The sequence below is a fragment of the Mirounga angustirostris genome, unplaced genomic scaffold (assembly GCF_029215605.1).
Source record: "Mirounga angustirostris isolate CCGP_5_RB_7025 unplaced genomic scaffold, mMirAng1.0.hap1 SCAF_2, whole genome shotgun sequence".
NCBI lineage: Eukaryota > Metazoa > Chordata > Mammalia > Carnivora > Phocidae > Mirounga > Mirounga angustirostris.
The window spans coordinates 178,957,495-178,977,799 of record NW_026991710.1 but is presented as its reverse complement, the minus strand read 5'-3'; positions in this window follow the sequence as shown (position 1 = coordinate 178,977,799).

The window sequence follows — 20,305 nt, the reverse complement described above, 5'->3', positions numbered from 1 at the left end:
CTTATATTACGTAGTTAATATATAATTATAAATAATATTTGCAATATAACATTTAATATTTAGTATATGTTATACAGTACATATTATTATTATTATTATTTTTAAAGATTTTATTTATTTGACAGAGAGAGACAGCTAGAGAAGGAACACAAGCAGGGGGAGTGGGAGAGGGTGAAACAGGCTCCCCACTGAGCAGGGAGCCTGATGCGGGGCTCGATCCCAGGACCCCAGGATCATGACCTAAGCCGAAGGCAGACGCTTAACGACTGAGCCACCCAGGCGCCCCATGCAGTACATATTATTAAATACTTATTAAATAATATATATTATATTGGTGATGCTATCAATAGTTACATTTAGATGTTTTTTTTTCTTTTTTTCTCTTTTTGTTGAGGAAACAATGCAGTTAACATTTATAAAAGCATTTTTTATTGTAAAATTCCTGCAGTTTTGATATTACATTAAAAATGCAGAAACTGTGTAAAGAGGGAAATTAAAATACTCTGTAATCCCATGAATGACTTATGACAGTTATTACTATTTAGTCCATTTCTTTTCAGTCTCGGTGTATGAAAGTACACATAAACCTTATACACTTTTGTATCTATAGTATTTTTACTTACATTGTTCTACCGTGATTACTTCCCATTTCGATGTTTAGTCTATTTTATAAATTCTCAAACTGTAATACTCTCTGGAATTAAGATTTACATTATAATATTTCTCATCCCAGCATGACTATGGGCTCTTTGTAGGTGTGTGCCACACCTTGTCTTTGTTTTTGTGATTCCCACAACACAGAGATGGACAAAGAGAATGATAGGAATTGAGAATTTATTCTATGAAAGGTACCACACCCTACATTTTATAGACACTATCTCACTTAATTTATAATGGTTCTATAAAGCAGGTAGAATCTTTATTTTACAGATGAGGAAATTAAACATAAGACCTACTTTGTAAGAAACAGCCCCAGGGAGGGTCAGTACCTTGTCCAAGTCACACAGCCATAAGGCCTGGTCTTCCTGGCTTCAAAGTGTGTGCTCTGTTTTCATTCTTACTACAATTAATTTGTGATCCAACTTAATTTAAAAGTAATTATTAAATCAATATAAATAAGCATATTACATCTAGGCTGTCATGTGTATAAGTTATGTCTAAATGATTCACTAAGTGTATGTTTTGGGGATGTCCTAAGGTCATTTAAATTTAATATAATTTTGTTGAATATCTCCCCCTTCTCCCATTCATTAACTATCTTCTTATCTCATCCTTCCCGTATCTGTTTTATTAGTCCCAAAGGGAAGAAGTTGCTCCTCTTTGCACGTTCACCATTTATTTGTGATTTAGACATACTTGTCTCTTCTCCTTTTGCGCTGAGTCCTTTTCTTTGGATAATTAGATCTATTCCCCTTGTGAAAACCCTCGTGATTTCTATTCGCCAACAGCTCAAAATCCTTATCATGCCATATCATACTTTCCATGATTGGAGATCAACTTTCAGCTTTAGCTTGACCTCTCCCCTACACTCTGCTTTTTGTTTTTGTGTTTTGTTTTTTCTGAAAAAGCCAAGCTACTGAATACATTTGTGTGTTCCCGTAAAAGCTGTTTCTCTTCTTGGAAAACTCATCTATCAGTCTGACAAATTCTATTTATCTACAATACTTCATTTAATTATCAACCCATTTATTTAAAAAAAAATCCTTTTTGATGCGTTCCCTTGATTTCCTGGGTACATCACTCATATGCTCATTTCCTTCTGCTTTTAATAGGTACCTTTTGCATTTTATTGATACCCTTAGTTTATGAGTCTATCTCAGCCACAGAACAACAAACTTTTTGGTGGCTGATAGTATGTCTCATTCATTCTAACCAAACATCCTGGCATAGAATACAGGTTCAGTGGAAGTTTCCTGAATGAGTAAATAAATAATGACATCTGGACTCACAATGGACATCTGTACTGGTACAAATAAATTGTGAGAGCATTAAAATACCATACATGTATTGAAAAGAACTTTAAAATATTTAACTTTTTTTATGTATACATGAGTTTGCCTATTTTATTCCCCCTCCCCAATACACACAAATATACTAACCATTGGGGAAAAGAATAGAAAATAGTTAAATTTAAAAATTCATTCTACACAAAAAAGTATTTACTGAACACCAATTGTGTATTAGGTTCTATATTAGACAAACAGAAGATGAAAGTTTGCATACTATAATTTTTCAAAAGTTTCTCACTTGCCACTACAAATTTGTTAGAACTCTTTTCAAATTTAGGTTAGCATCATGTTTTAAGCATGCTTCAATATATTTGTGTTATATGGACAATCTTTAGTCTCACTTTGTTTTTAACAAATGAAAAAAAAATGTGAGGCACAGTGATCATAAATGCTTTTAAAGCTTATTAACACAGTTTTGGAACTTGGATTCAAACCGAGTAAGTCTGGCCCCAGAATCTATGTTCTTAACCACTATATGATGTTTTTAAGGAGTTCATAGTTTGGAAGAAATGGTAGATTTAGAGATGAGTAATATAAACAATGACATAATATAAGCAAAGTACTATGAAAGAAAGCAAAGGAGTGACTGGCCGTGGAATGTACTAAGAATAATTTCACAAAGCCAGTGATATTTGTCTAGATCAGAGATCAGCAGGCTACAGCCCACTGGCCAAATGTGGCCTACAATCTGTTTTTGTACTGCCTATTATCTCAGAATGTTGTTTTGTTTTGTTTTTGTTTTACATTTTTCAAATGATTATTAGAAGAAAAAATATTTTTTGACATATAGAATTATATGAAATTTAAACTTGGATGTCCGTAAATAAAGTTTTATTGGAACACAGCCACACTAATTAATTTATGTGTTTTTGAAAGCTGCCTCCCTGGTACAACAGAGTTAAGTAGTTGTTGAAGGTCACATGGCCTGTAATGCCTAAAATATTTATTCTCTGGCCCTTTACGGAAAAGTTGTATTAATCCTGGTCTACAAGAGTTTTTTCACCAAGTGAAGTTTAGGAGGAAGAACATGAGTGAACACAAGGCCATGAAGACATAAGGAACATGGTGTGTTTAGGAAACCACAGATAGTTGAGTATGGCTAATGTCTATCTGCCAACTGAGTTGCAGTTTATGGAAAGAAATTTGATTTTTTTTTTTTTTCCGGCAAGAAATGGGAACTATTGAGCTCTTTTAATGGGCCATTCATTCTTTTTCTAAGCACTGATAAATAAATGTTGATTTTGCTTTCAAACTTAACAACCCATGCCGGTTTCCTAACTTTTTAAAAAAGAGTTCTTTTTTTCATCTCATCTTCCTGCCAATAAGCTGCGCTGCTTCTTGCCATTATTCACAAGGTTGCCCACATGAGGAAATGTTTATCTCCAACCCATTTGTCATAGGATAAGCATTTTGTGAGTTCCTTAGATGAGATATATCATACAGGGAAACATTCATTATTATTTTCATTGTTTTTTATTCACATCACTGTCATTATCATCACTATCGTCATTGGTCTTTCTCCATCTGTTTTCCCCTTACTCCCCTTACTCCCTAACGTTTTTCTTCTAAACTTCATTGCTTATTAGGAATTTGTTTTATTTGGTAGACTTATCTTTATTATTTTCTTACTGCCTTATTTCTACCAACCAGGTGACTGGTGCATGTGTATGTAACAGAGAAGGTCCAACCATGTTAAAAAATTACCTGGTGGCTGTCTACAACTGTGCATAAAATAACGGTCAGGACTTAAAATCCATCATGCTGCCAGTTAAGCTTCTAGATATTCATCTGATTTATGAGGAATATTTTGGGTTATTTTGTCTGATAAGTGAACACTGTCAGTGATTGACTCCCTGGCACCATGAACAGTGGCCAGAATGGGACAAGCAGAGACTCATTTCAAATGAGAGTTCTGTAAATGATAAGCACAGTTCTGTTCCCTTCTTCCCCACCAAGTGTTCTGTAATGACATATTAAAGAAACAGTAAATCTTACTCAGAAATTTTTTTTAAAGATTTTATTTATTTATTTGAGAGAGGGAGAGAGAGAGAGCAAGCACAAGCAAAGTGCAGGGGCAAGGGGAGAGAGAGAAGCAGGCTCCCCACGGAGCAGGAAGCCCAATGCGGGGCTCGATCCCAGGAGCCCGGGATCATGACCTGAGTCGAAGGCAGATGGTTAACTGACTGAGCCACCCAGATGCCCCAGGAATTTCTTGATATTAGGAGGCTGAGTGTTTGGTGGGAAATGGTGACTATCGGCATCTTGGTTCTGGATCCTGATAGGGAAGGAATGCTGGGTGATAATGGGGTCATAGCCAAGAAACTACATAATTGTCGTTGCAAGTTATGATTACCATTCTCGTACAAAAGTTTCCTTAAATAATCAAGATAAAATTTTAGGTTTGGAGAAATCCTTTTAAACAGATAAGATACTGTTTTTCTTTCTATTCCCCACAATGCTCAAGTCATCCCTTGGTGTTATGATAAACAACGAAAAGGAACAACTATGTCAGTTCATTATCACTGTAGATCACTAAACCGAAGCTCAATCAGTAGAAAAAGTTATTGCATTTCATAAAGTCTCTAAATAAATTATTTTGAGTGGCTCAGACATTGGAAGAACACAGCCTCTTGTTCATTCGGTGTTTTCCTTTACAGAGTATTAGATCACATGTCAAAAGGTTTTATAAAATTAGAAATGTCACACCCATGGCATAAATCCTTATAATACATATGTAGGCATAGTTAAAAATCATATGTATGCTCTTTCTCTACCTGTTATGTTTTGTTATATAGGTTGTAGTGCTTAATAAAGTACACTGTCTACTGAACTAAAATCTCATTTTCTAGAATCATATAAAAATAACAAACATCTACTCTGCATATAGTATGTAGAATTGGGATTCCACTTTTTGGACTATTTGTTATTCCACTATTTGTTACCATTATGTTGTTTAGCTCTTTTCTCTATGTTTATTCATTTGTCAAAAGCGATCAAGGGTCTTTGTCATATATAGCACTGTTCTTCTAGTGAGGATGAATTTAAATATGGATTGGGTAGAGTCTCTGCTCTTGAAGAGCTTTTAGTGGTTTTTGTGGTGCTTTGCATAGAATTCAGAAGGACTACAGAGGTGTCGCAGAACCAGCCTGTGGCTGTAAGTTATGCAGAGAGTACTTGTTGACATCCCTTTTCCTCTAGTGTGACGGTAGTAGCTCCATCATCCCACTGGACAGAGTAGGTTAAAGTCTAGCCCAGATTAAGGGCAGGGGAGAGGTTTCAACATATTGATAGGAGGAGCTTCAAAGTATTATGAAAGAAGATTAAGAGAAGTATTTAGAAATAAAATATCATATGATAGAATGTATATAATTCTGAACTTTCCTGTTCTTAAGCCCTTGGGACTTTTAAATTCAGCCTCTGCAAAAAAATATATTCTCAAAATATTTATTTTCTATTGTGCTTCTCTGTGAAACTTCTTTTTGTATTAAATCAATTTGAGCTTAATGAAGTTCCTTTATTAAAAATGGATTAACTAGTATTATTTTCATGATTAAACAACCATTTATTGAGTTTGTATAAGCCAGGAATTTTGTTAGAGGTTGGGCTAATATTTTGAAGATACAATCTCAACTGTATTTTGTAATTGGATCATTTAGAAAAAGATCCAGTACATGAAAAAAAAATAAATGTATTCTTTTGAATTACAACATTTCTCCAGAATTACATACAATCCTTTTAAACTATGCCACAAGTAAGTCATATAATAATTTTTATTTTTCCATATATACTGGGACTTCTTTAAAAATATGAATATTGTATACAAGAGTTGGTCAACAAATAATTGGCAAATATGATAGTGATGATAAAGTACCTGACATCTTATCTCCCCTAAGATTAAGTGGCTCCTTTAAATGTTTGTCTTTTATTTTTTACTTTGTTTTTACTTTTTTGCAGGCAAAATTAGGGACAGAATTTTGACCATTTCTGAGCAAAGGAATTTGGTGACTAATTTTTACCATGGCTTTCTCCTCATACTTTCTCGTATCATTTCTGTTAGCTATTGTTATGCCATAAAATGCACTTGTTTACTGAGGCTTTTAGATAATTGTAATTTTATGTCTCCTGCCTAATAGTTTTACGTGTAACTGGTACTTTATTGTTGCACAATGTTCTTCCCTGTAGGCTATGTGGAGGGGTAATATATTCATCCTGTCTACTTATCTGCCTTACCATTCTGTGGGAATCATTGGCAGAAGATGGCGTGCACTTGTCAGTGAATGGGTAAAAGGAGGAATTTATTTAGTTTCATAGCAATAAAATTAAATTATATTTCAGGCCTCCAGTTATGAGTTTGTATAGGCCTAATCTCTGTAGTGTATGAGAAAATGTTTTATATATATATATATATATATATATATATATATATATATATATATAAAACAGAGGCTTATTCTTTCAAAAATTTTCAAAATGTAATCATTTTGATGCAAAAATTATTCTATTTATTTTATATTCTTATAATAAAAACAGTTATTGTACATATTTCAACTTCCTTATTTTATGACTCTGTGAAGTGTAGAGAAATCAACTCTGGGTTTCTGTACTTAGGGGCATCATTTACTGGGCTTTTAGGGAAGGCTGGGTCATAAGAACTTGCCAGACATTGTGAGACCCAGAGCATCACACCGGAGGTAAATTCTTGGTACTTGGTAGTCATCTAGCACTTTGCTAGGCATTTTACATATTATTTAAATTTCTACCTTTTGGAAAATAATTCAGATCTCTAAGAGTTAAAAGAATAGTACAAAGAGGTGCCTGGGTGGCTCAGTCGGTTAAGTGTCTATATTGGCTCAGGTCATGATCCCACGGTCCTGGGATCCAGCCCCACATCGGGCTTCTTACTTAGGGAGCGTGCTTTGCCCTCTCCCTCTGCCTGCCTCTCTCCCTGCTTGCGTTTTCTCTCACTCTCTGTGTCAAATAAATAAAATCTTTAAAATAAAAAGAATTCTACAAATGCCACCTTTCACCAGTTGTCAACATTTTGCCACATTTTCTATTTTTGAGCCATTTGAAAATAAATCATCATGATTCTTCCTCCCTTAATATATTAGTATATATTTCTTTAAAAATTGATATTCTCCCATACATCACCAACATGATTATCATTCCCCAATATTATATAATTTTTAGTCTATATTTACATTTTTTTCTAATTGTTCTCAATCTTTCTTGATTTACTCCAGGAGCTGATTGAGGGACAAGCATTCCATTTGTTTATGTGTCTCTAGTCTCCTTTTATCTAAGCAGTGACACTTCCCCCCCCCAAAAAAAAAACTCCCATCATGTTTGTCTGTCTTAATATTGACATTTTTATTGAGTCCAAGCCAGTTGTTTTGTAAAATAGCTCATATTTGGATGAAGGTTAAGGTTTCTTCCTGTATAGGTTCGTTTTAGATTAATTTTTGGCAAGAATACTGTTTTGATGCTGGTTTACACTTATTTTTGCATGACATCAGGAGGCATTATGTTTATTTATTACATTATTGAGGAGACTGGTGTGCTCATTTGGTTAATGTGTCTCCATTAGATTTCTTCATGTTAAGAATATATGCATTTTCATCTACAATTAAGAAGTAGTTTCTTGGGTAATACTTTGGGGTTGTGTAGTAATCTTGTTTTCCAGTAGGCCATTGGTATTTTTTTTTTAAGTTCCAGTTATTACATCTCTGTTCAGTATCTGACCTTTTTCTGTGAAGAAGTGTTTTTTTCCCCCTCCAAATCTCAAGTTTTGCTAGGGGTAACCCTTCAAAGTGGATCCAATATGCATTTTGATGTTCCAGTTAGTATTTAAGCATTTATTTGCTTTCCAACAGAACAAACTGTTGTTCTTATACTTTTCCTCTGCTGACCTGGAGTTAACCATTTTCCAAGGTGACCTGATAGTGTTTAGAAACTAGTATCTGAACACTAGATACACCCATTGCTACTTGGCGTCATTTCTTCATGGCTCTTTAATGAATGAGTCTAGGATGGATATATTCTAAGGGCAAAATAATAATTTCAAAGAGCTCTTGAGCTGTACATACATGATTGTCTATCATGCTGATTACTGCAATTCAAACTCACCATCACAGGGTTCTTGTTCACCTTTTCCATGGTGTGTGTGTGGGTAGCGTGAGCGTGCATGCATGTGTATCTCCCATAGTGAAACCCGTAGTTCCCAACTATCTGTGTATTTACCCAGTTCACAAAAATAGTTGCAGTATGAAGATTTCTTTGCAGTGGGTACAGAGAACTAAGGTTATATGAACTAATAGGCAGTTATTTCCTTTTGTGTTTTAATTCTTACCCATTGTGAGTAGGTATTAAACCATCACTGGATTTTCTTTATACCTGCTCTGTGGTGTTAGTACATCTACAGGTACTCACTAATGTTTCTTCTTATTTATGTATTTGGTGAGCACATATTAAGTGGAATTTGGGATTAATCTTCAGAGATGTTTGGCCTGCAACACAGTGTTTCCTCTACAGATATCCAAAGAGCTAAGAACATCAAATACTTACTATCTGGATAAAAGAGAACTTCTGAGATAAGAGAAGTACAAGGTGTAGAGCTGAAGTTTATGAAGAAGAAAGAGACAATGGATTCAAATATGCTTGTAAGTGAACAGATGTGAGGAACTGGGGGCTCTGTGGCTGGTTTCAGTAATCCTGGAGAATGGTCTTCGATGACACTATTAGACTCGAAAGACATTGAGCTGTTTTTGGTTCAAAGTTTGGCTGCAGTGAAAAGTATCACACATGCAGTATAGCATAAGATGCTACTAGAAGGCTGAAATCCGGGGCTTTCCTAAGAACTTGACAGGCAGAGCCTCATCAGAGACTACTTTGTTTTCTGACTCTGGAGGGAAACTAAACCTATAAATCACATTTTGAACAACTTAGGAAATATCAGTAACTAACTTAAATAATTTTTTAAAGCTAATGACTGTGGTTATTATTTTTAACTTACTAGGATGGAGACATATGATCTTTTTTAATCCATATACTGCAAATTAGATGTTATTAATGCTACTTTATAAATGAGGATACTGATGATTAGGGAGGTTCTGCAAATTTTATCAGGTCAAACAGCTAATAATGGCAAAGATGAAATTTAAATTTAAAGTTATCTAACTCTTAACCCCATTACATTTCTACCTGTTATTTTGAAGACAGAGATATCTCTGTGCAGAAAGCTTACTAATGTTTACTTGCCCAGTGATAACTTGTTCATATAGTTTGTTATTCATAAAAGGATCAAAGTAAACTGAATATCCATCTATCCAGCAAATAAGCATAATGAACTTTAAAAGGTGGAGAGAACATGGAATTCAGTAAGTGATAGCATAGGAAGTCCCTGCATATATTTTTTATGTTTTCAATTTGCCTTTGAAGTTATTAACAATTAGGTATTGTATTAAATGAAGATAGATCTCAGAGATTTTGTGTAATGTACCTCCTTATCCATTCAGCACTTACTGTGTACCAGGCACTGTGCTAAATTGGGAATAATTATTTCATTTTACATAGGAAGAAACTGAGGCTCCCTGAAGTTCAATGACTTGCTAAAAGCACATTGCTCTCAAGTAGCAATATAGCCCTCTGATCCTATACTCTTTACGTCTCATTTTATACAACCTTCCTCTGAGAGATTTTACTATTTTCTGGTTAATATAAATTTTAAAATCTTCTGTTCTTTTTAAAAGGTGAAGGTTCATTTTATATTTGATAATTAGTTCAAAATACTTATTTTTGAATATGCACTCTTAGGTGTAATCTGAATCAAAATATTATTATAATCATTAGTTTGGAAAGATAAAAGAGGCAAAACATTTTCTTTTGTTTCTGGACAATTGTTTAAATCAGAGATTGGTTTGTGACATGTTACTATACTGACTCATAGCCCTCTGTTCTATCAATAAATATTCTTAATGTGTGTCCTTTGTTTCTGGCATCGCTCTAGGCCCTGAGCATAGAGGAAGGAGGAAAGCATATAACACATCTTCCCTTGTGAAGCTTACTCTCTAGTATGTTGAATAAAACTTATCTATAAACAAGATGCTTGGAGATTCAATAGATTTAGACCTTAGATAGGTGTGGAGGTGGAGCTTTTTAGGTTATGTAGTATTGACCCAAAGAAAAAAAATATTCAACTAACTCTAAAGAAGACTCTGTTTTAAATTATTTATGCTAATTAGGAAAATACTATTTTTGTAAGGATCTAAGACCCCTTAGAATACATAGATAAGCTCTGACAATGTTTCCGGTAACTATATTCAAGGTGTTATGATTAGTGCCCTGCCAAAAATTGTGAAAAGTCTGAGATTTACCTTCTTGCAAGCTAATATTAGTCTGCTCTAGTTTCATACATGGTGACAGAAGATCAAGACTCCTGGATTAGAGACAGGGTGCGTTAGTACTAAATTCAGCAAGAAGCATGACTTTCGTGTAACCTTCATGTTCATATCTGCTCTTTGTACCTCTCAAGTCCTGCAGGGGCAATATGGGAGGGGGTTCTAGAGGGCTCTGCATATACCATGGATTTTCATTGCAGCCGAGCAATTTGGAGCTTGGCATCTTTTATAAGAGATTGCAGTATTTTATGAGAGATTGCAAGCCACCTTTGCCCCAGAGGGAAATATTTTCATTATTATACTAGACAGCAAAAAATCCTGCTCTAAAGGGTGACACTATCTCTGTCTTCCAAGGCTGTTAGTTATATATATGTCCTTGAATACTTAATTCTGAACAGAAGACATCAATGTCTCTGCTCTCAAAATGAGCAGAAATGTGAGCCATCCATAGAGAATTATCTTTCAGTGTCCTTCACATAGAGTGAAGTTTTTCATGGCTTGAAAATGAACTATCACTAAAAAATAGTTACTTGTATATATTGCATATAGAAGAGAATGACCTATTTAGATTGCATACATGATGGGATTGGTCATAATGTGTCTAACTTATATATGAAGAAAATGAGATTCATGGAGATATATTTATGACTCAGTATTCTATAGCTAAGACATTTCAGTGTCCGGATTTAATACCAGATGTTTTTAATAATCAGAAGAATCCAGTATTCAGTATGTAAATATATCTATACGATTTCTAGCATGAATAGATAGAACTCTTCCATGCTGAAAAACGACTTTCAGAATTTCATGTTAGTATGACATCTGTATCTATTTGGCATTCACCCACATTATCAGCTTTCACCTGAGAAACACTTTCCATTATGTAGGTCAGTCTACTGAAAAATGTGCTGGCATGAACCTCCTCTCACAAGTGAGAGAAGTTGGTGCACTTCTTGCCCTATGCAGGTGGAAAGGTGCTTTCTTCAGGACCTGCTGATGGTTATTCTAGCCCTAGTGAGTTCTAAATGTGTTTAGATTAGAAACATCTACACGTCATTCATGAATTACATTTCATAGGAAGATCAAAGCTGGACATAATAGCCCTATGGTGTTTTGAAAGAACTGTTTTTTTTCCCCCCAACAAACTAAAGTTTGTTTTCTAGAGTTTAGTAAATATATTTACATGTCTTTAGTGAGCAGGTCAGCATTATTTTAAATATCAATATGATTTATCAACTGGGAACATTTTAATATATGTCTCTCACATACATACCTTTTAGAAATTTGCTTTGTTGGAGTAATTGTGTGTGTGTGTGTGTGTGAGTGAATTCTTAAATCCCCCTTTTCCAGCTGACCAAAATTCATGCAATTATATATTTGAATTAATGAAGACCATGAAAGCACTGTGACAGAATAATTATCTTTAATTATACTAATTACATAAATAGATAAAAATTGATGATTAGGGCATTACTCTGTGAAAATAATAGCTTTATATCAATGATTGTATCTTCTTGCAACTTATCTTTACCATCCTCCCTATCTTTTCTGACCTACATTTGACATCTAAAAGTTTAAGAAAAAATTTGAACTCAGATTCCCTCATATATACCCTTAGTTTCTATGCTTTTCTGAATTAACTAAGATGATTCGGGGTGCCAGATTTAGCAAGAAAGAATACATGGCTTTCAGTAAATTTGAATTTCAAGTGAACAGTGAATACCTTTTTTTAGTTAAGTCACCAAAATTGCAACATTAGAGATGATTTCTGTAAGGCAGTAATTGTTAGATATGTTTTTAAGAGGATATAGCTATAGAACCAGTATTCTATCCATTACTCCCACAGAATATAGGAAGAATTGTAAGGATTTTACTGATGTTTGAATTAGTCCCAGAGGTAAATTTTTAACGTTTAAGTTTAAACTGTAAAAAGAAGTTGCCAACTGCATATTACAGAGATTCAGTGAGGAGTACATGCCATTCTTTGGTTATAAAATACATGCATACGTTTTTTTGTTAAATGATGTTTATATTCTAGTGTGTCTCTCATTAAGTCAGGCAAATGAATTTAAAGATACATATTTCCCCAAAATAGTTCTTTAAAAAGGACAGATATTTTCATGATTTTGTTGATTAACAAAAATTTAAATTCCCACAAGCTGGGTGCCTGGGTGGCTCAGTTGTTAAGCGTCTGCCTTCTGCGCAGGTCGTGATCCCAGGGTCCTGGGATCGAGCCCCGCATCGGGTTCCCTGTTCTGTGGGAAGCCAGCTTCTCCCTCTACCACTTCCCCTGCTTGTGTTCCCTCTCTCGCTGTGTCTCTCTCTGTCAAATAAATAAATAAAACCTTAAAAAAAATAAAAAATAAATTCCCACAAGTCTTCATCAAATAGCACTTCTTTTCTGTCATATTGTTAATTGACAGTGTCCATGAATTACTTATCAAATACTTGTGTGTAATTACTTACCTCCTGGGATACATGACTGTGCAGGGATGGCCTTATTCCTATTGTGCTTTGGTTATTTGGAGAAAGTCAAAAAGCAACAAGTAATATCACTAGTTGGGGGCATAAGAATAGTTCATTTGCATAACGGGGTTTGAAATCTTGAACCACAAAACTATGCAACGCTCCCCATTTGAGAGCAGTTGTGCTTCTCATCGAGAAAGAGAAGTTAACTTAGGTGCACTATGCGATCAGAAGATAAGACTCTATCGTTAACTTTGTAACACCACTCCACAGCTAATGATTTTCTTAGAAAAATGTTTATAATGACAAGTTTTTAAATAAAAAAGGAGATCTGTCTCAGAGTCAGGTTTTAATGACTGCTTTGCTCTTTTGATCCAGGGAACTGGGCCACATTGTGGAGTTCTAACCTTTCCTAAAATAGCCCTGAAGCACTTATATTAAGGCCCCTTTGCTGATACTCACTAATGCAAGTTTAAGTACTGTGGTGTCCTTTATCAAGGAGAGCTGACACACTTCCAAAGCTGTCACAACTGGCTAACTCTGGTCCGATTCATAAGGGATTAATTGGCCATGGGTGCTTGTGAGCTGAAATACTGTCATAGCGGCTGTGGATCTGTCACTTTGATACACAAGGTAATCAAGTCCAGTAATAGACTCTCCATGAATGTTAATAGCTTACCTAAGCAAGAAATCATTAGAGGCTGTTTACTTGATGTCATATGGAAGAACATAGTCTGGACTTTTAGTTAAAGATCATTTGATATTTTGTGGGATAAACTTCCTTTCCAAAACTGTACTAAATGTCAGATATGTTGTGGTTCTTTTGAGACTAACTACAAAGGGAAATGAAGCTTTAAGAACCTAAGCTTGGGAAAACAACCTCAAGCTGAAAAATAAAAGTAAAATACATTTTTTTCCTAAATTTCTTTTTTACATTTTTTTGGTAATAGTTTAAATGCAACCAGAAAAAAAGTTGACTGGAAAGTAAAAGTTTACTTTTCTCTTGTCTCCAGTTCCCCCCTGCCCAGGGATAACTTGGTTTCTTTGGTATGAAAGCTTTCCAGAACATTTACTATTCATTTACAAGTACAGTTTTATATACACACACGTAAATAGATTTATGTATTTTTATATGAATGGGATTATAGTGTACTTTTCTCCCAAAGCATTACAGTTGTCTGTATATATAAATATGTTGCATTGTAACAGTTAAACAATTTAATTCATTTAAATATTAATTGCATTTCAATTATAAAAATTTTCTAATAAGAAAATGAAAAATAAAGGGGCGCCTGGGTGGCTCAGTCGTTAAGCATCTGCCTTCGGCTCAGGTCATGATCCCAGGGTCCTGGGATCGAGCCCCACATCGGGCTCCCTGCTCCGCGGGAAGCCTGCTTCTCCCTCTCCCACTCCCCCTGCCTGTGTTCCCTCTCTTGCTGTGTCTCTCTCTGTCAAATAAATAAATAAATAAAATCTTAAAAAAAAAAAAAGAAAGAAAATGAAAAATAAATTAATTTCAAGGTTATTTGAAATATTTTTTGACTCCGCACCTATCATGTATTTTAATGTCTAATACAGAGCTTAACACCTGCAGCATTGCACAGTGTATTCAGGCACTTAATTTTTAATATGAAATTTCATACTTTGTTGTCCTAGATTTCTCAGGAATAATTAAACTTCTCATTGGACACCACTTGAGAATATTTGTCTGTGGCTCTATCCTTAGCAGTAATTGTCCTACCTTAAGAAATTATTGGAAGATGGGAAAATGATGAAATTATAGATTGATCAGACAAGGAGATGACTTTACTGAAACAAGAATTTCAGCATTAACAATTGAATTGAGGAGTCTGTGCAGTCACAAAGTTCAGGGAGAAGATTTCAGGACTGCCAAAGAATTCCTGAGATTAAGGCACCATGGGTTTTGCTCTTATGCACCATCCAGGAGGAATTTATTATAAAGACTCTGATATGTATTCTATACACAAACTTTTGTGATCCAGGTGAATGATTATGTTTCTGGACAACTAGCATATCTTAATATAGCCATGTCCAGTGGGAGAGAGATTCTTTATCATTGTAATTAATCACTTATGTAAGTAAAAATATGGCTATAATAACAATCATACAGGAAATTTTAAAAGTTACTAGATTTTAATTTTTTTAAATCTTCAAATGGAGCATATAATTGACTTATGAAATTCTGTTATCATTGTATTTAGACTCTTATTAGCAGCCAAGAATCTTAGTAGTTTCTTCTTACTCCCAATGTAGAAAATCATCTGGACATTCAATATGTTTAAAACAATTCAATTCAGAGTACCTGTATTATAATAGAGTGAAGAATTTAAAACAATATATGAAAATACGGTGTGAAAACAGCAAAAAGTGTATTGGAAATGGGCATAATATGTATGTATCTGGAAAGTTATTCCTGCCAACTTTTTATGTACTAGGCAACGACTGTTTGGTTTTAAAGAAAGATTTATGTTGCAAGAGTAGAGGCTACTCTGAGGTTTGTTTATAGTCCATGAACCCTAAAGTGTAAGTGGAGTGGAGGTAGGGATGTTGGTACTGGTTCCATCCATACGTCTACTTCAGAAAGCCAGGCAGCCCTGGCAGGAGCCCATAAAGATGGTGGCACTTGTCTAGAAAGAGCTACAGCTGAAAAGCCAGATGGTACAGTCAGTCGGATGGTGAGGTAAGCACAGTAGGAGACAAAGACTTAGACATGCTTGGGACATGTGAGTATTTCCAGAAGTAATTCTGATGTTATCTCAATCTAATAAAGTAAATGTTCTGCAAATTTACAAGTTTGTAATAGCGACATTTTGCTGGAGTGGTGTCCTTATCAGTGTGATACTATTTATTCTTGGCTTTTCACAACTTGTGAGATTTCATGAAACAGTATTAACATCAGAACAATTCCAGATACATCTCCTGAATGTTTGACAAAGTGTACTAGCTATGTCTTTACCTATTTGGGTCAATAGGTTTATTATTTTTTAAGTATAAAGGATAGTTCTTTCCATTATTATTAATGATCACATAGTATATGTAGACAAAGAGGTATGCTCTGAGAATAAAGAAAATGTATTAGATACAAGACCTTTACCTTGAGGAGCTTATGTTCTAATGTAGGAGATAGAAATGTAAGCATACATTTATGACAGTTTGAAAAATACTAGAGTACGGGTAATAGGTAGAATATTGTGGGAAGAGAAAGGAGTAAACAATGTCTCTAAACAAAGAGCCTCTAAAAGTGGGTTCTTCCACTGAAATAATTTCTCATAGACTCCTACATACCTGTCATAAACTTAGTCCAGCCTTCATGTCTCTCATAGAGGCTGCTGGCCTTCACTGTTGAAGAGTTACTGAAATCCGGCTATGAGAAACTGCCTCATGAGTAGTTAGGCCAAAGCTTAACTGTACTTGGTAAAATATCTTAGAATTTATGTGATAATTCCTTTCAACTCTGCATTTAGCTTGAGCCTGGTTTTAATGCGCTAAAGTAGAGTTATCCTGAACTTGCCCCAAATGTTTTTTTCATTTCCTTGTTTCTCTTCTTATCCATATTCTGTGCATTGTAGTACCTGCTTAACATGTCTAGAGGATATCGGCTGTGCCTACAATTTTATTTGTAAAGCATTCATCCCAGTTAGGAGTAATCAGGGCACTAGGCAGAGCTTTATTTTTTTATTATTTTTTAAAGATTTTATTTATTTATTCATGAGAGACAGAGAGAGAGAGAGAGAGAGAGAGAGGCAGAGGGAGAAGCAGGCTCCCAAGGAGCAGGGAGCCCAATGTGGGACTCGATCCCAGGACCCTGGGATCATGACCTGAGCCGAAGGCAGACAGACGCTTAACCATCTGAGCCACCCAGGCGCCCCAGGCAGAGCTTTATTAAAGGTGAATTTTACCAATACAGATCATGGACCAGATACAGGAGTTTATGTGAATCTCATTCTATACCAAATTATATTTTTGTATATATTTTTATGCATGATCATATCAGTTACTTATAAATAAAGGCTTATCAAGAGTTATTACTCACAGGAATTGAGGTCTTAAAAATTGTTAAGAGCTTATGAAAAGAAGGCTATCATAGGCAGTTATAAAATACTGTTTTTTTGCACTCCTGCTTGTGGCAACAAGTAAGCCTTCCCTAGAGTTTTATGAAAAAAGCAGCTGATGTTTAAAAAAGCCAATTAGTAATAGAGCTACTTAATTGTTCATTTGGATTTATGTCTAAGTCAGTTTGTTTGCTAACATTTTCAATAACAACAAATAGAAAGTGTAGTTTAATGTGAAAATCTATACTCAGCAGAGTTCAACAAAACCATAGCCACAAACAAAAAAACAGCATTGTTTTTTGTAAATCAGTTTGAACAACAGTTTGAATTCTATTATACTGAATCCATCCCAAGAAAGATTAAAAAGAATGGGTCAGTAGTTAGTACAAGTGAGATGAGGCAAAAAATTTTATAGGAAATAAATATATTCACAAATGTATTTTGAATAAACAATGTGAACAAAGCATTGAAACATTAAAACTCACTGTGAAATCCAACATAATATTAAGGCTTATAAATACAGATTTCTTAAATGTAATCTTATTCTGCAGTTGTAGAAATGTAGCTCAAAAACTATTCAATAATTCTTTCTACAAATATTTACTGGACACCTATAATGTGCCAGATATTATTCTAGATTCCTGGAATACATCTATAAAACATGATACAAAAACACTTCCCCTCATTGAGCTTAGACTGAATGGGTGAGAAATGAGTAGAAAATAAGCAATAGATACTGTATAGCATATAATAGATATTATATATACATATATATGTGTAATATAGCATGTTAGACTATAGTGTTTGTTATGAAAAAAAAATGTGAAGTAAGTTAAAGGGATCAGGAATGACAGTGGTAAGAAGGGGGAGATTGCGGTTCTAGGTGGGATAATCCTGTAAGCTCACTGAGACATACTGTTTCAAATATTAGAAATACATGATGGTGATCTCAAAGTAATATATTTTTAAGGGGATATAAGAATAATTAAATTTAGTAATTGGCCTCAACTACTTTTTCTTTCTGAAGTCCCCAAGACATAATTAAGGTCAAAATGTCAGTCATATTAGCTAGAACTTGGGCTCCAAAATTCAATACAGAATCTACTGATAACAGCTGATCTCAAAAACACTTTCCCTATGTTAGGCCATGATGAATGAAAGCAGTAGATAAAATATGCTTCATCCATTTCTATTTTGAAGACTAAACTAGAATCTTAGATCTGCCCATTCGTATGCAGGGGCAGTCCAGTCTTGTATATGCCTTCTGCTGCCCAAGCAACACAAGTACTGGGACAACGGATTTTCCCATACAGCTGGTAAAAGTTGTTCACTTTGAGCCTGTCCATCCAGAACAATAGATACAGATTTAGCTGTCACATGAGAGAGAAAGAGAGATGATTCAGAGGATGAGTCCTCTTTACTTTGTCACTTTGGATCATGAGAAGAAGGAAATCACAGAAATGGTGCACTCATTCCAGTGCTCCATTACTTAGGACTGTGACTCAGTCTGATACCAGCCCCAACCAGGCTGTGGAAGAAGGGAGCAGACAGAGCATCATATTTAGGAATTCTACTTATTTTAAAGATGGATGGTAAAGTGGGAGGGTCTTGAGACTCTTCAGAAATGAGGAAATATCAACAATGTATGTAGTATATGCACATTTGAAAACATTTCTTCTTGAATGCTGTTGTGACACTTTTCTTACAAATAATATACAATAAGTCTCTCTATCTCTTGTTAGTCTGTTGTTAACAAAAACTGACCAAAAGTAAGAGACATTGTCATAAAAATATGTGCATCCTCATATAAAGCTATTACGTGACATGTAAGTTTGGATGTGTGGGGCAGGGATGATGATCATAGATCCCCTGAAGCACATTGTTTAGTAATGGAGAAGCTCATGAGCCCAGAATTTTAAGAAAAGAAGTACTAGTTCAGCCCCCTTAAAGTAAGATGATAGAGAAAAGAAAAGCACGAGAGAAACAGTCCAAGTGCAAGGTGAAGGGTATAATCTATTACCAGGTAAGTGCACACCAAAGTAGCCCACAAATTTGACTCCAAGATTGATCATAGTTTGTGTGGAAAGGGAAACTGTCCAATTACATAAATGAGAGTTTCCATAAAATGAAAATGGGCCAACTGCTGACAGGTGCAACTATTATAAGAAATAATAATACATGCCTTACTATCATTTCAGACTTACCTCTTACATTAGGTCGCCCCAGGCTATCATTTTCCTTAAATGTAAAATAGACTTTAATTACTTTATGTTTTTTTAATTGTTTGGCATAAAATATCTTTAAACTAGACCTAAAACCTCATCACCCTAGTGAAATTTAATTTATTTGAGACTCAGTTAAACTGCCATCCCTCAAATAATATATTTTCTTTCTTGCTTGTTTTCTTTTTTTCTTTTTTTCTTTTTTTAAGATTTTATTTACTTGAGAGAGAGAGAGGGCACAAGCAGGGGGAGTGGCAGGCAGAGGGAGAGGGAGAGGCAGGCTGCCTGCGTGGGGCTTGATAGATGTTTAACCAACTGAGCCACCGTGGTGCCCCGCTTTCTTGCTTTCTTTCCAAATTCCTATACAATTTCTAGGATTCATTTTGCCTTCTGGCACATTTTCTAAAGTTTTGATTTATTTCATTAATTCATTCATTCCACAATTATTTATTTATTTGTTTGTTTGTTTGTTTGTTTTTGTTGAGTACCTTCTATATGCCAGGCAGTATTTTAGTTACTGCAAATGTAATGATAGAGTCCCTGGTCTCATGAGCTTTTAGTCTAATGGGGCTAGACAATTAATAAATTAATTATTGGAATCCATTCAGATGATGACAGTGATTTAAAGAAGAAAACACAATGGGAGGTAGTAAATTCAACTCAAATTGGCCTAAGCAAAAATAAAAGGATATTTTTCAAATGTAGGACTGACTTTAAAAGAGATTTGATCAAGTAGGCTGAGTCATGTTACCGATTGCATTTAGAACATACTAATTAGCTGGTGGAAGTACCACTCAGTAAATGCATTTGAATGACCAGCATAGCATAGGAAACTTTCAGTGCAAATAGGCAAAAACCCAGCTGAAACCAGTTTAAATATAAATTAGATATAAATGGTGTCTATAACTGAAAAGTCCAGAGGAAAGGTATTTTGGTTTTTTGTTGTTCAAAATTTTGGTTCTGTCCTTTCATCTTTGCCCTCCTTTGTGTTTGAATTTCTCTTCACTTTGACTCCTCTCATTGTAGCAAAATGTTGGCAGATAGTTCCATTGTGTCCTAAAATCACCTAAGATTTTAAATTCTTGGTCCACCTCAAAACTAATCAGGCAATCCCACACTCTGAATGACTTAGGTCCTTC